We start from the raw sequence: 15,793 nt of genomic DNA, 5'->3' as shown, positions 1-15,793 counted from the left end.
ATTAGCTGTTGTTGTTAATTACAGTTGAAAAATTACACTTAAGACCAGTATTTCATATTTGCTTTTAATTTAATGAAATATTTATTACAGAAACACCTACTCATACTCAACACATATTTACACTCCTGTTAATATAATGGATTTGAATTCGATGTAATTTAATAATTTGTAAGCCCAAGCTGCCTTCAGTGGCTGCTAACATATCTTACCAGTATAGTCAAATAATCTCATTAAATTCAATCAATTCATCTTGTAATCAAGTTGGGTTATTTGTTTATCGACTCAGAACTAGAGCTCAATAAAGCATATATAGTCTAGAGATAAAATTATAGATAACTAAATTTACCACATTTTGCTTAAGAGTAAACTAACCAATAATTTTAACCAACATCATATATAATTGAGTTACACTTCAGATAATCAATATTCCTAATGAATGCATTTAGTTCACCACTTTTATTACTTTCCATCCACACTCCCACCCTCACTTGCTTTGCTCTGGTTCTTTTCTCTAATACTTTACTCTTTTCTATTCCTTATTCTCCCCACTCAATTCATAATCTTTGAAGCTGCTTGACAACCTCATTTGTGCTGGTGGTATGTAGAAATTACCCAGTACACATTGTAAAGTGGTTGGTGTTAGGAAGGGCATCCAGCCATAGACACCTTGCCAAATAGACACTGGTGTAAAATGTAATCCTCCAGCCCATTGGATCCTGTCAAACCATCCAACCCATATCAGCATGGAACATGGACATTAAATGATGAATGTAGATGTTGACTATACTTTCTCAAAATTGTATCTAACATTTCTTTAAATTCTATCAAAATTTGTATCAATGTTAGAATAGATTCAAACCTCACTTGTAAAGAACCTGAAGATATAGCAGATATGTTAAAAGACCACAGCACTTTTTAATACTAGTAATAGTTGTTGGTCAAATAGTTTTTTAAATCTCTCTTTTTTAATATTCCTTTCTTTTCCTAGATTCCTCCCATAAATGTTTTGTTTGTAATTTGTACACTGCTTGCGAAGACCTGTTGGGGCAAGTGAAATCGAAATTGAACCAAATTCGATGACTGGCACACGTGCCAGTGGAGCACTAACAGCACCATCCGAGCAGGATCATTGCCAGGGCAGCTGTCTGGCTTCCGTGCCAGTGGCACATAAAAAGTACCATTTGAGCGTGATCGTTACCAGCGTCCCCTTACTGGCACTTGTGCCGGTGGCATGTGAACAAAACATTCGAGCGAGGTCGTTGTCAGTGCCACTGGACTGACTCCTGTGCAGGTGGCACGTAAAAAAACCCATTTGAGCATGGCCATTGCCAGTACCGCCAGACTGGCCCTTGTGCTGGTGGCATGTAAAAGCACCCACTACACTTTCAGAGTGGTTGGCATTAGGAAAGGCATCCAGCTGTAGAAACTCTGCCAGATCAAATTGGAGCCTGGTGCAGCTATCTGGTTCACCAGTCCTCAGTCAAATCGTCCAACCCATGCTAGCATGGAAAGAGGACGTTAAACGATGATGATGATGAATAACATATCTAAGGAATATCCAATGGCTGTCATTTTTTGTCAATAAAGAACACCTCCTACCATTAGCCAATATGTATTTATAATCCAATATGTATTTATAATCCTTTACACTGGTGAATCATGTGTGTTATGAACACACATCATCTAAAAGGAGGAGGAGTTCTTTATATCAATGGAACACAATAGCGATCAGATATTCACATTCAAATCTGCCAGAATGTATTAAGAATAAATAGGTGTGTTATTGCTTGGATTCTCACAGTTCTGTGTGCACTCCATGAATTATTTTTACAAATAAGTGAGATAGTTGAATATTTGCTGAGTCAGATTCTCCTGAACCAACAGTTCATATTCTGTTCTGTTAATCTGTTCCACAGTAATATATTTCTTATCTACATCTTTCAACCTGAGGAATATGGGTATTAGCTATCTTAGAAATTTTTGTGGCAACTTGTCATTGAATGATTTTAGAAGAAATGAGGAATGGAATATTACCTGGTATTATGTTCCATTTTCAAAAAATGTCAAAACAAGAATTGCACACAGATTTTTTTAAATTCTAAACATACCAAAAATTTTAGTACCAATAATAATTGATCTGCTGACAACAATATAATAATATCAATTATAATGATAGTCCTGAAGTAGGTAGAGTGATCATATTAATAACCCTAGTACCACAAACAACAACAACAATAATAATAATGGTGCTAATAAAGATTGTAATAGTATTGATGATCATAATGGTAATCATGACTATGATAATGATGATAATAATAATAATAACAATAATTGTAGTAATATTAACACAGTTGATAAAAAAGAGTATATGCAGCATAAATTATAAGGATAAATAAAGTTAGAAATAATAAACTTCTAATATCAAAGATAGCAATTTTGTACCTGTATCTAAGAATTGTTCCTTGCCAACCTTGATAAAAACATTGTAGCTGTAGAGTGAAAGCTATTTATTCACCCAATGGTCACTGCAAATGTAATAATGTAGTTTATAAATCTACTGTTAAACTCCATAACTTTTTTTTAATATCTTATATAGAATGTACCATGCACACAAGGGGAGGGCTGTATGTTTACATTGGGCAGACAGCTGATTCATTTAAGATACATTATCATAACCATGTCACCGGCTTTAAGACAATCAATAAAAGACATTCAACACCTTTGGCCAATTTTGTATGGTGACTGAAGGAGGATAAAATGAAGTACAGCATAACTTGGTCCATAGTATGGCATGCGAAACCATACAATATAATTTCCAGGAGATGCTGTCTCTGCTCTGAGGAATCCCTGTATATTCTGTGGATTAATGAGAAGATCATTAAGAGACTTTCTGAAAGACTCTCGAGATGCCTACATGCATATAAATGTACTTTTGTACAATGAAGTGGAAATGTATTTTGAGTAACTGCTAACATAATTTACTTTAAGGTATGGATGACTTCAGTTTACTTTTAACCTCCCCATTCTTACAGGCACCAAGTAGATAGTTAATTCGTTTTGTGATCATGAGTGCACCAAACCTTACACATACATGTGCTCACATTTTTGTGGATGCTTGTATGAGCAGGTGTACTCATGCCATGCAGCTTGCCCAAGAGCGTTTATACACCCATATTTATTAACAGTTATTTTTAATATGTTTCTTGCTGTATTGCGTGTTCATTTCTCTTTTTTCCATTTGTGATTTTATTTTTGATCTTCTATGTAAATGAAGATATTTCCTCCTTCTGGCTGCTTTTTTTATGCACAAAACAAGAAGTTACATTGTGGAACTGTTATTTTAATGAGTTGTGTCTATTTATCACCTGATGAGATACATTTGCGCCGCTGGTTGCTCCTGAACCAGTTGTTGAATGTCCAATTCATGAGGGATCAATGGTAGATGTGTCAAAGCAATTGTCTTGATTAATAAATTCTTGTATGTTCCATCTTCCATCTTTCATTTGCCATACTATATGTATGTGTATATATATATATATATATATATATATATATATGTGTGTGTGTGTGTGTGTGTGTATGTATTTTACATATATATATATATATACACACAAACACACACATATATATTACATATGTATATATATCATCATCATCGTTTAACATCTGGTCTCCATGCCAGCATCGGTTGGATAGTTTGACATGGAGCTGGCTAGCAGGGAGCTGCCCAGACTCTAACTGTCAGTTGTGGCATGGTTTCTATGGTTGGATACCCTTCCTAATGCCAACCACTTAACAGAGTGTGCTGGGAGCTTTTTATGTGTCATTGTCATGAGTCCATTCATACAGCACTAGCACAGATGCTTTTTAAGTGGCACAGGCACGTGAAAGGACAAGCTTGTATGTGTAGAAGACAGTGATTTTACTTAGATTGACACACATATATGAATATACAGAGAGGGGGGAGAGAGAAGGAGAGAGGGAGAGAGAGAGAGAGCGAGAGAGAGAGAGAGGTGGAGGCATGCTTGTATGTTTAAGAAGTTTGTTCCACAGCCACATAATTTTATGTCCAGTCCCACTGCGTGGCATCTGGGGTGGGTTTCTCTATATTTATGTGTGTGTGTGTGAAACAGTAATAATAAATTCACAGAAGCAAAGTATTTTTTTGCTGTTTCTAAATTTATAGTACTTTGTCATCACCATTTATTTTTTAATCAATTTAAATTATCAAGTTACCTTCTTTGTCTTCATTGACAAGAATTATAATTTAATGAGATTTCCTCTCATTATTTTCAATTGTTTAATAATTCTTTTTGGTTCATGATATTAAATATGTTAGCTTTCATATAATATGGAGATAACATATCTGTGGACTGTTAAATTTCTCAATAACAAGTCTCTAGTAGTTGTAGGATCAAGTTTATGATAGTACATAAGGAAATATCAGCTTTGAACAGTGTTTTTTTAATTAGATTTTTTATTAGACTCTATTTAACTGACAACCATAGTTTCTGCAGACAGTTTCTGTCCAATTGAAACAGATTGGTTTCGTAAACAATTCACATAATGAGCAAGGGGATACATGCTGTGTACAGTTTTTATTGAGCAAATCTTTCAGTCACCACTCGGTGGCTGTATTCAGCTCATTTCCCTATGTACTATTTTAATTTTAGTGCTTTGTTACCAACAATTTCACCAAATTCCATGTATTTGTAAACATCCACTGAATATTTGCATGAAACCAGAAAGTTTCAGGGAAAGGATATTGTCGGTGGAATCAAATATACGTGTCTGGCACTTAATGATGTCAAAAATAATGGAAGGTAAATCTTTGCAGGATTAGAATTGTAAGTGTTGTAGGATGAAACTAAATGCTGCTTAGCAATTAAATTCTGAAGTTTCTGTCACACTATCTCTTAATATTAGCAACTTTTAGTTTTAATTGTTATTTGTTTATCAGCATTTTTAGTATTAATAATTAAAATCATAAGTTTTTATCAATATAAAATGCACTATATTTTTCTACTATCATTTTATATGAAACGATTTTATTATTTACAGCAAAAATTTATTCACTTAAAATTATGAAAATATTTTTAAAATAATTATTTACTATAAATTTTGTTTTTTCATTCTAATGTTTGATATTGTTATTGAATACATGTACAAAGGTGAGTGTATATTGGCAAAATCATAATATAATATCTTTAGGACATTATTTTATATCAATTGAATTAGTTACAACTCAGTTCTAATTTTATTTAAAATATATATTTAAAAAAAAAAAGTATTGATTCAACCACATATAAATCTAAACAAAACTTGATAACATATTTTCCCACATTTGATATAATTTTGGTTTGCATGATCCTTGAAATTATTTCTCATTCCTCAAAGCAGACCATTCCATAATATTCTTCATGGAAACAGATATTTTAAATATTTTCAACCATCACGCTTATTTTACATATTTTCAATATAATGTCAATAATGTCAAATTTAAATAAAATCTTATCTCTTTCTTTTTTTCATTTTTGCCTGTTAAAATACAAAAATACAATTGTGATTTTTCCATACCATTTTCCAATTTTATGATTGAAATTCAGCTCAATTATATGAATATATGGTTTTTTTTATGATAACTCACCAATTTTATATTTTATACACTATTATATAATTTTTCTGGTAAGTTTCCAAAATTACTTTTAAAATTCTGTTTTCAATGTTGGCGGTTACCATTTTACCTTTGGTGCCTTCACTAAATGTTTTCTTTATTCAAAGTTTTTTTTTTTAACATTCTAAAAGTGTGGAAAGTAATATGGAAAACTAATTGAATCTTCTTATCCCATTCAAAAGTTTTTGCTTTATTATTATCATTGATATTATTCCTGATGGCTGTGGGTTGGTTGAATTAGTAAGAAGAATCAGACAAAATGCTTTACAGCATTTAGTTACATGCTGAGTTCAAAACCTATCAAGGTCAACTTTGCCTGTCATCCTTCTGAGGTTGATAAAATAAAGTACCAGCCAAATACTGGGTTGACTTTAATTGACTGTTCTCTTTTCCTAAATGTGTGGCCTTGTGCCTATCTCAGAAATTATTATTATTATTACTTTCATTATTTTCAGAAGGAAATAGTAAAAATGTTTATATTTAATTTCATTTCCTTCTTTCAACAAATTTTTCTGTTAATTTTCAAAATATTTTTCATTGGCCAATTTTCTGTGTTGTTAAATAGATACAGAAATTTTACTGTAAAGTTTTCATGGCATTTTATGTGAAATATTTTGGATTTTTTAAAAATTTAAAACTATATTTTAAAATGTTTCTTGAAATAAATCCTTCTATGGTTAAATTTACCTTTATTCTTAAATTTGAACACTTCATGCATGGCTTCTAAAATGGTTTTCTTTAGTCCACCTCAACCAATTTTAACCTGCCTATTAACAAATAATCTATCCTGTGATTTCAATATTCATCTATTAAATCTATTCACATATTTCTCAAGCCTCACTGAAATAAAATATTCAATTATCTATATAAAATCTGTAAGGATTATATTCATGTTTTGTTATGAGTCATTATGAATATTTCATTAACTCAAACTTGTTTTAATATAATTTCGAGGTTGATAGATTAAGTACCGGTTGCATACTGGGTCGATCTAATTGACTGGCCCTCTCCCCCAAAATTTCGGGCCTTGTGTCTAGATTAGAAAAGAATATAATTTGTAGCGAGCTGGCAGAAATGTTAGCACACTGGGTAAAATGCTTAGCGGTATTTTGTCTGTCTTTGCATTCTGAGTTCAAATTCTGCCGAGGTCGACTTTGCCTTTCATCCTTTCGGAGTCAATAAATTAAGTACCAGTTGCATACTGAGGTCGATCTAATTGACTGGCCCCCTCCCCCAAAATTTCGGGCCTTGTGCTTAGAGTAGAAAAGAATATAATTTGCATTATAGTTAACAACAGTCAGGTTCCTTGAATTCAAAAAGTCCTATATACAAACAATATTACACAAAAAAGAGTTTATGTTGTTATACATAAGGGGCCTTTTAATTTCTTTTGAAAGAATATGAATGTTGGTTAAAAGTTTAACAAACTCAAAGGAAACCAAACAAAAACAGCTCGTCCAAAGCTCTCTGGATAGAAATGCATCTGGAATGAAGAAGCATTTATTCATAGTGAAAAGAAAAACCATAGAAGTGGGATAGTGAGATTCTATTGAATACTAAAAGAACCAATTGTGTAATTAACAGAATGAAGATAATGGAAACAGCTGGTATTTCAGGAATAGTTGTTGAAATCTAGGAAGCCTCAGCTTGCTGTATCTCTGTTTCTGAATACATCTCTGTAAAACTAAGCAAGAAAATAAATACACCCATTGTTAATTGACATGCAAGAACCTTTGCGAGGTGTTACAGGAGAAAAGATGTGTTAGAAAAGTAATATTATTAAGAGTCTCAATAAACCAAGAATGGAAGAAAAAAGTTAGTTATCTCAAATTTAATACAAAATGGTATGAAATTGGAAGGGTTGTAGTTTGAGTTTGGTGAACAGTTAGAGATCACAAAGATTAAGGTTGTAGCTGTTTATCAAGAGAAAGTTCTAGATTGAATATGATGGCTTGAAGTTTCATAAACAAGGTGTAAGATGTTCATAGCACAATCAGGATTGAGACTGATTTCAGTTATGAATTTAGTTTTATGTCAAGTGTTCACTAAATTTCAGCTCTCAACCTTCGTCAGTTATTATTGTGGAGTTTAAATAAAATCTCTCGATAAGAATGTCCACACATTAATAACCTGGTTCTCTGTGCAGAATCTAAAAGAATGAAACTGAGTCAAACCAAGTTGATTGAAACTTGATTAGTTGCCTACTAATTAGTAGCTTACTAATTAGCTCCTTCTTTATTGCATTCAACTCTAATGATAACTGAGAAATGGCTTTGTATGCAAGAAAAGAATGGGTATAAATTTGTAGAAAATATAAAATCAACACTTTTGTTGTATATCAGTAGGGTTAGTATGTCATGAATAATATTCAATGTATGTATAAGAGTGACTGAGAGAATAAAATGGAAGAAATTGTTTCATTTTAATGAAAATACAAAATGGCGAATATATTTTCTACATGTTGTGACAAGTCTTAAGTGGTAGTATAGTTAGTGAACAGCTTCAGTTTTGTTCCAGTAAAGCATGATAACTGAAAGATGGGGCAATGTTGTTGAGTAATAGTGACTGAGCCTTGTTTTGTGGACATCAATGTGCCTCTCACTACTAAGTATGTTGATCTAATGCATATTGATTTATGTGTGTGTGTGTGAATATACAAGTGAGTCTATATACATATGTAGATGCATATGAGTCAATACAAGTTAGCCTCTAAATATACATATGAGCAATTAAGTGAGCATACATGTATGAGCATATATATGTACATACAAATGAGTCTGAACATGTATGTGGTTTCCTAGGACATACTTCACCACTCTACAGTATCTATCAATAGGAAACCTGGCCTATCTTACTGTTGCCACCTGAGGTATCCCCTGTTAATAAACTTTAAGTCTTTGATAACTCAGATATACCAACATAGGCCTAGTTGCCTCCACGTAATAGCAGGGTTTACAATTTCCACTACCTATAGAGATTACAATCTACTCATGTCAGTCAGTCAAACTCATTTGTAACCTAACAACATCAAATTGAACTCCCACCCACAATGTGATAACTGTTATCACTTAGGTACCATACTCTAGAGAATGGTGACTAACTGATACCTATACCTTATGTAACCTTACTCTGTGTGTATCCAATATAAAGAACTGATATTGTTGAATATATCAACCTACAAATGCTGACAACATCATACAAACATTCCATTCACATGTGAATCAAAGATAAAAATAACTGATATTGCTTTGATAGCTTAAACAATCACATGACCTGAACTGATCAATGAAGGCTTAAATATCAAGAGGCTATTTAAAATTACTTCTAAATTCTGCTCACTTGCTGTGAACATCTGATGAGATTGATGTTGCATACATCCATGAAACATTGATGTGGAGCCAAACTGTTATTAATTGTATGATACATATACAGGGTGTTTGGGCGAAATTTTTATGTCTCCTTTTTTCAGGAATAGCTTGATGTATTGGTGAAGCTAGAAAGCACAAAGATGAAAATTGTAGTTGAGAAAAAGATAGCTGAAATGGAGGACTGGAAGCCATCTGAATAAGGGAAAAGAATTACTTGTATCATGATGATTTACACTGGGTATCAAAATATTAGCATCATGGACAGCTGCAACAGACTGCAAAGTTGTGGCCAGCAGGGACACAACAGGCATTCTGATTGCATCTGCATGCCCTAATTCTTCCAGCAACTGATGAACAGGGCTTTAGGCCAAATTCATATGTCTATGTGAAACTGCTAGAGACTGTGGTCCAACACTGGTTGGAGAGAGTTGCTTCCAGAAGGCCATATGTGTAGCAGCAAGATTTGGCTCCATGACATTCCTCTAGAAAGAGTCGGAAGTGGTTGGTAGAGAATTTCCACAACTTCACCAGCTCCAATTTCTGGCCTCCTAGTTCCTCCGATTGTAATCCCAAGGGCACAGTTGAGCAAAACACAAACTGCTCTGCCTGCAACACCAAGGCTGAGCTGGTGGTCAAGGTCAAGGAGGTGTTTCCAAATCTTTCAAGAGACACAATGCGGCATACATCTTGAGGCTGTAGTAGTAGCTGAGGATAGCTATTTTGAGTAAACTGTTATCTCTTGGCTATCATCATCATCATCATTTAATGCCCATCTTCCAAGGTGGTTTGGGTTGGATGGTTTGACAGGTGCTGGTAAATCTAGAGACTAGACCAGGTTCCATTGTCTGCTTTGGTATAGTATTTAAAGCTGATACCCTTCTTAACACCAACCACTTTAGAGTGGACTCTTAACTTTGATTTTTTTTAGAATACTTTCTTTTTCGGATGGGATATTGTTTTCTTTTCCTTTTGTGCAAATTGTTGAATTTAACCTGAACACTCTGTATATATATATGTGTGTGTGTGTGTGTGTGTGTGTGTGTGTGTGTGTGTGTGTGTGTGTGTGTGTATGCTTATGCATATATATGTATATGTACAGGTATATATATATATGTATGTATGGGTGAAGAATGTACCGCCCACCATAGACTAGTCATGAGTGATTTTAGATTCGAGGCCAGAAGGATACCAAGAAGCAGACCAATCCAGAAAAGAAGGATTTGGGAGCTAAAGAACCCTTCAAATGGTCAGAAATTTAGGGACATCCTCATCAAAAAATTCGATGAGAGGGAGGAGGAGCTACAGACCTAGAAGGTAGCTGGAAATTCCTATGGGACAGCTTATTGAGTGCCACAAACCAAGTCTGTGGATTGTGCAAAGTCCCTCTCAGACCTAGAGTAATGTGGTGGTGGAATAATATGGTAGACAAAGCCATTAGAGCAAAGAAACAGGCCTGGAAAGGTGGGGATAGCAGGGAACTGTACCAGATAGCTAGAAGGGAGGCTGGACGACAGGTATACATATATATATATATAATTTTGATAGGTTTCGGCCAGTATAGGCCCAGGCTATGTCTAACTTAATAGCACACATATACATATATGTGTATATATATCATATGATCACATATACATACACACGCACACATATATATGAGGTGCCACCTGGACACCTTATTACCATTATTTAACTCTTTCCTAAATGTGAGTAGCTATGTAGTTCCCCTACAAGAACCTGTTCTGTCCCACCCCCTTCTCTCATACATCAACTCCTCCCTTCAGGTTTCGTAGGATTGCAAGTTGCGTAGCAATCTCACTAGTGTTGGTAGCATGAGAAAAGCACTCAGTGTACACTATAAAATGGTTAGTGTTAAGAAAGATATCCAGCCATAGAAACCATACTAAAACAGACACTAGAGCCTTATGTAGTCATTGGACCCATCGGATTCTGTCAAATGGTCCAACCCATACCAGCAGGGAACATGGATGTTAAATGAGGATAATTAGTCTACAGACCATCTTTTTTCATTGGTTTTTATGCTCACTCACATATCCCAGCATCATTTTTGTTGTTGATGCCACCAAATGAACGTCATATTATTGATAACGACACAAAATCAAAATGATTTTTGATTGATAATTAATGAGGAATGAGCATCTCCACGTCTTTTGTGCATATTTTCTATGTGTACCTTTGTTGTCTTTCACTGCAACCTATTATTCTCATACATACATACATACATACATACATACATATATATATATATATATATATATATAAATAGATAGATAGATATAGATATACTTGCATATATGCACATACATATATATTTTATACATATATAAGTGGCACTCCATTGGTTACAGTGATGAGGGTTTCAGTTGATCCGATCAACAGAATAGCCTGCTTGTGAAATTAACGTGCAAGTGGCTGAGTACTCCAGACACATGTACCTTTAATGTAGTTCTCAGAAAGATTCAGCATGACATATACTCATATATACATACACATATATTTACAAATAGATACACGCATAACAATTTTTAATTATTGGGCTGTAAGATAAATTTGTTCATTTATCTTTTTCCATTTATTTTAATTCTTATTTATCAAAAATTTAACAAATCAGTCAATAATATAGGCGCAGGAGTGGCTGTGTGGTAAGTAGCTTGCTTACCAACCACATGGTTCCGGGTGCATTCCTACTGCGTGGCACCTTGGGCAAGTGTCATCTACTATAGCCTCGGGCCGACCAAAGCCTTGTGAGTGGATTTGGTAGATGGAAACTGAAAGAAGCCCGTCGCATATATGTATATATATGTATGTGTGTGTGTCTTTGTGTCTGTGTTTGTCCCCCTCAGCATCGCTTGACAACCGATGGTGCTGTGTTTACGTCTCCGTAACTTAGCGGTTCGGCAAAAGAGACCGATAGAATAAGTACTAGGCTTCCAAAGAATAAGTCTTGGGGTTGATTTGCTTGACTAAAAGGCGGTGCTCCAGCATGGCCGCAGTCAAATGACTGAAACAAGTAAAAGAGTAAAAAAGAGTAATATATTCTACTTCATTGTTCATGACTTCTTGCCAACATTCCACTAACTTGAGAAGGCCTTGATAGAAGAAATCAACTTGAAGAATTCATTGAGCTATGTTTTTAGCTTCATGTCATTGAATGAAATACTTCATAGACAGTTGGAGTGATTGGAAAGGACAATAATTTGAAGGTGCTATATGAAAAGAATATGGTAAGTGCAGTAGAACTTCCCAGCTGAACTCTTGCTTAACATTTTTGGTCAAATTAGTAATGAATGGGCAAGAGTTGTTGCATTGAAGAGGGCATGCCATGCCACTGGTCAGGTTGTTTCAGCTGGAGTGCATTTGCTGAATGTAAAGCTATGCATTAACCATGTGACAGCTTTCAAGTATTTTGTAGTGGATTACCATTCCCACCAAATGTTGATCAATATCTTACATGGATAATATCGTTTAATGTCCACTTTCCATGCTGGCATGGATTGGACGATTTGACTGATGACTGATGAGCCAGATGGCTGCACCGGCTCCAATCTGATCTGGCAGAGTTTCTACAGCTGGATGCCCTTCCTAATGCCAACCACTCCTGCTATTTCTACCAGGTTTAGCTACCATGTAGAGGTCAGAACTAAAATTTCATTTACATATTTGCATTTCAAAAATTTAACATAATCTTTTCCATAAATCAACTACCATAAGCACATACACATGCGCAAGCACGCACGCACGCACACATACATACACGTCCATTTCATATATCTTCTTTCAATTTCTGCTCTCTGCAAATAAAATTTTTACTGATACAACTGCTTACAAAAATAGGGATTAATGTATAATTTCTTTTTATGTTCATAATTAAATCAATGTTTTAATGATTAATCAGAGGTCCAATAGACTCAGAAACAGACTACATACAAATTCGTTCTTTACAACTCCTGAAGCTGTTTTCTAAAAAGGGGGGGGGGGTTCAGGAAATTTTCATACAGCTGGAGGCTCCAATCGAAACAGAGGACCCGAAATGAGAAAGTTGAGAAATGCTGTTATAGATTATGCCTAACCAAAAACGATCACATCCACATCATCCAAACAGACAGGGTGAAACTGGGCTTAGCTGCTAGTTTCTTATATTTCTCTCAGATTTGGTATTAATTTGATCATTTGTGGTAAAAACATATTCATTTTCACTAAGTTTTTTATTACTCTTTTACATAATGTTATATTTGTTCCATTTCTAGCAGAATTTTTATTCGATTCTATGTTATTGATTAGATTAAATTAGGTTATTTCCGTTTCTACAACTTCTAAATTCTTCACGTTTTCTTCTATTTGAGTTTTTTGGAATTGAAGATAGTTTGTGTCGAAATTAATGTATAACTCCACATCATCGAACGCAATGAAAATCAACATAAAACTTTTAACCAGTTAAATCTCAACAGATATTAAAATGAAGACCCTGAAGAAACTGCACCAGTATTATAGTAAGCAATTGCAACGGTTACTAACTGATGCAGCAGAAACATATGTAGGTCTATTTGAGGCTGTATTTATATATAAAAATGAATTAAAGGTAATGCTAATACTACTTCGTAATAGTCTTTATTATTGTATATATATATATATATATATATATATATATATATAAAATACATGATGATTATATATATATAGCAATTAGAAAATGGAGGAGAATATGCGGTAGCCATCGACTTGCAGACAGTGTATTCCGTTGAATTAATTTATTTTGTAACTTGTATATTGTGGTTTTTGTCATTTTAGTTACAAAATGAATTAATTAATTCAACGGAATACATTGTCTGCAAGTCGATGGATACCGCATATTCTCCTCCATTTTCTAATTTACCCGCACCCACTTATTACACTTGATATAACACCAGTGTAACAATAATTGGGTACCCTCCCAGCAGTATATTGGATAGATATATCCCTTAGTGGGTTGAATCCTCAACCCCTAACTCTCTTGCATTATATATATATATATATATATATATATGTATATATATTTATACACACACATACAGGGTTGGCCAAAAGTCACCTGACAGTAAATCAAAACCATTTAATTCCAAGATTTATTTATGTTTAACAACTGAATGAATTTAATAAAAGCATCTAAATATGAAACATGATGAAAATTGTTCAAATTGTAGTCCTTCTTGAGCAACACATTTTTCCATCCGAGTCAATGCAGAATTACAGATAGTATTTATGGAATTTTGATTTACTGTCCGTTGACTTTTGGCCAACCTTGTATGTATCAAACACACACACACATATATATACATACATACATACATACATAAATACACCCACACATTAAAAGCTTCCTTGTTTTACATTCTGTTAACTTTGTATTCCACTACACCATTCATAACAGAACCTAACAGTTTATAAGCAGCTTCTACTTCAGAGCCATGAACAGGGAACAATCTTTCCTATTACACAGTGCTTAACCATAACTAACTTTTGTGTCACCAGAATTAGTTAATCAATCTATCCCATGCATGGTTGCACTTTGGGCAGTAGTTTTCCTCCATTATTCTATCATTTGCATGATCTATTTTCTGGAGTCTGTTGATTGCCTTCTAATTAACTTAAATAATTGAAAGCTATGTAGCCAGTAGTCTTATCTTCTTCCTGTTTATGTTGTTTTAGCATATTGATAATCTGTATACTGTAAGATGCGACCAGCCAATAAGATACCTTGTTCTGTAACCATGTCTCAGAGTCTGTGACTATGCACTTCTTATTTCTGACATGATCAGAATTTTACACAGCTTTACTCAAACATCTTTGGTGAAAGATGGGCAACATTTTGATGATTTTTGTAACTTTTCCCATGTTTTGGCTGCATGTAACACTGTTGCCATTGGCTGAACCATGATACTATACAGGAAGATCTCTGCCACAAGTACAAAATATCATCATAGGAGTCTAGGTCGGCCAATAATCTTTTGTTATTCAGACTGGTTGAAGTCAACAGCTTGTAGCAAATAGAAAATATATCTCAATAAATATTTTATGCATAAAATTTGTGCTTAATAGTCTTTCTACATTATCTTAAATATTTAAATTCTCCACTTTAAAGAAATCAGCAACAATGAATGTCTATTTAAGCATATGTTTACATTTCCTTGATCAAAAGTGATCTGCCATCTAAGCAATAACAAGAGAATGCTTAACAACCTGAAGTAACACAGAAGTGGGCTGTTTTTACTGTGTTTCAATAGACAGTAGGATGCTCACTTGTTTCTGTGTCAATGATAACAGCATTGTGGTTTGTAATTCCCTCATGCTTGAGGAGACTAGCACTGTGTGAACACTAGCATGAAGGGCGATGCAGACAGTTACTTGCCATGCTTTGGCATCTCTGCTCTCTAGATGAAGTTGAGTTTTGAGCATTTAGATCTGACACAACAAATTTCAGCTTGAGTAAGAGCCACTATCTCTAGCTGCAGTGGTGGTATCACTGCTCTCACATGCACAGACAATAAGGGCAAAAAAATAAAATTCTGCTATCTTGTCTGCTAACCCTGCTAAATTTTCAGCAAAAGAAGTGCCCTTGCTTGATGCAAGAGAATGCTATTCATTTGTACAGAGTGATTGGAAAAGTAACTGGGAAAGCTCCAAACTTAAAATTAAGGTGTCATTACAAAATAATGATCAAGCCCTCCAAGTCTTGGCAATGTCCAGAACAGCCCTG

At 34.2% G+C, this 15,793-nt stretch overlaps 1 long non-coding RNA gene across 1 annotated transcript in view; it reads right to left on the bottom strand.

Moving 5' to 3' along the window:
- Positions 1–7,995, bottom strand: part of LOC149133335 (uncharacterized) — a 9,645-nt gene extending 1,650 nt beyond the window's left edge. Inside the window, exon 1 of the long non-coding RNA XR_016243673.1 lies at positions 2,443–7,995. This is a non-coding gene — a long non-coding RNA (uncharacterized LOC149133335). The remainder of the gene's footprint in view (positions 1–2,442) is intronic.
- Positions 7,996–15,793: the final 7,798 nt, after the last annotated feature.

This window comes from Octopus bimaculoides, chromosome 11 (genome assembly GCF_046866305.1).
Source record: "Octopus bimaculoides isolate indiv1 chromosome 11, ASM4686630v1, whole genome shotgun sequence".
NCBI lineage: Eukaryota > Metazoa > Mollusca > Cephalopoda > Octopoda > Octopodidae > Octopus > Octopus bimaculoides.
Note: the sequence above shows the minus strand (reverse complement) of the source record. Positions and strands in the feature narration are given on the sequence as shown.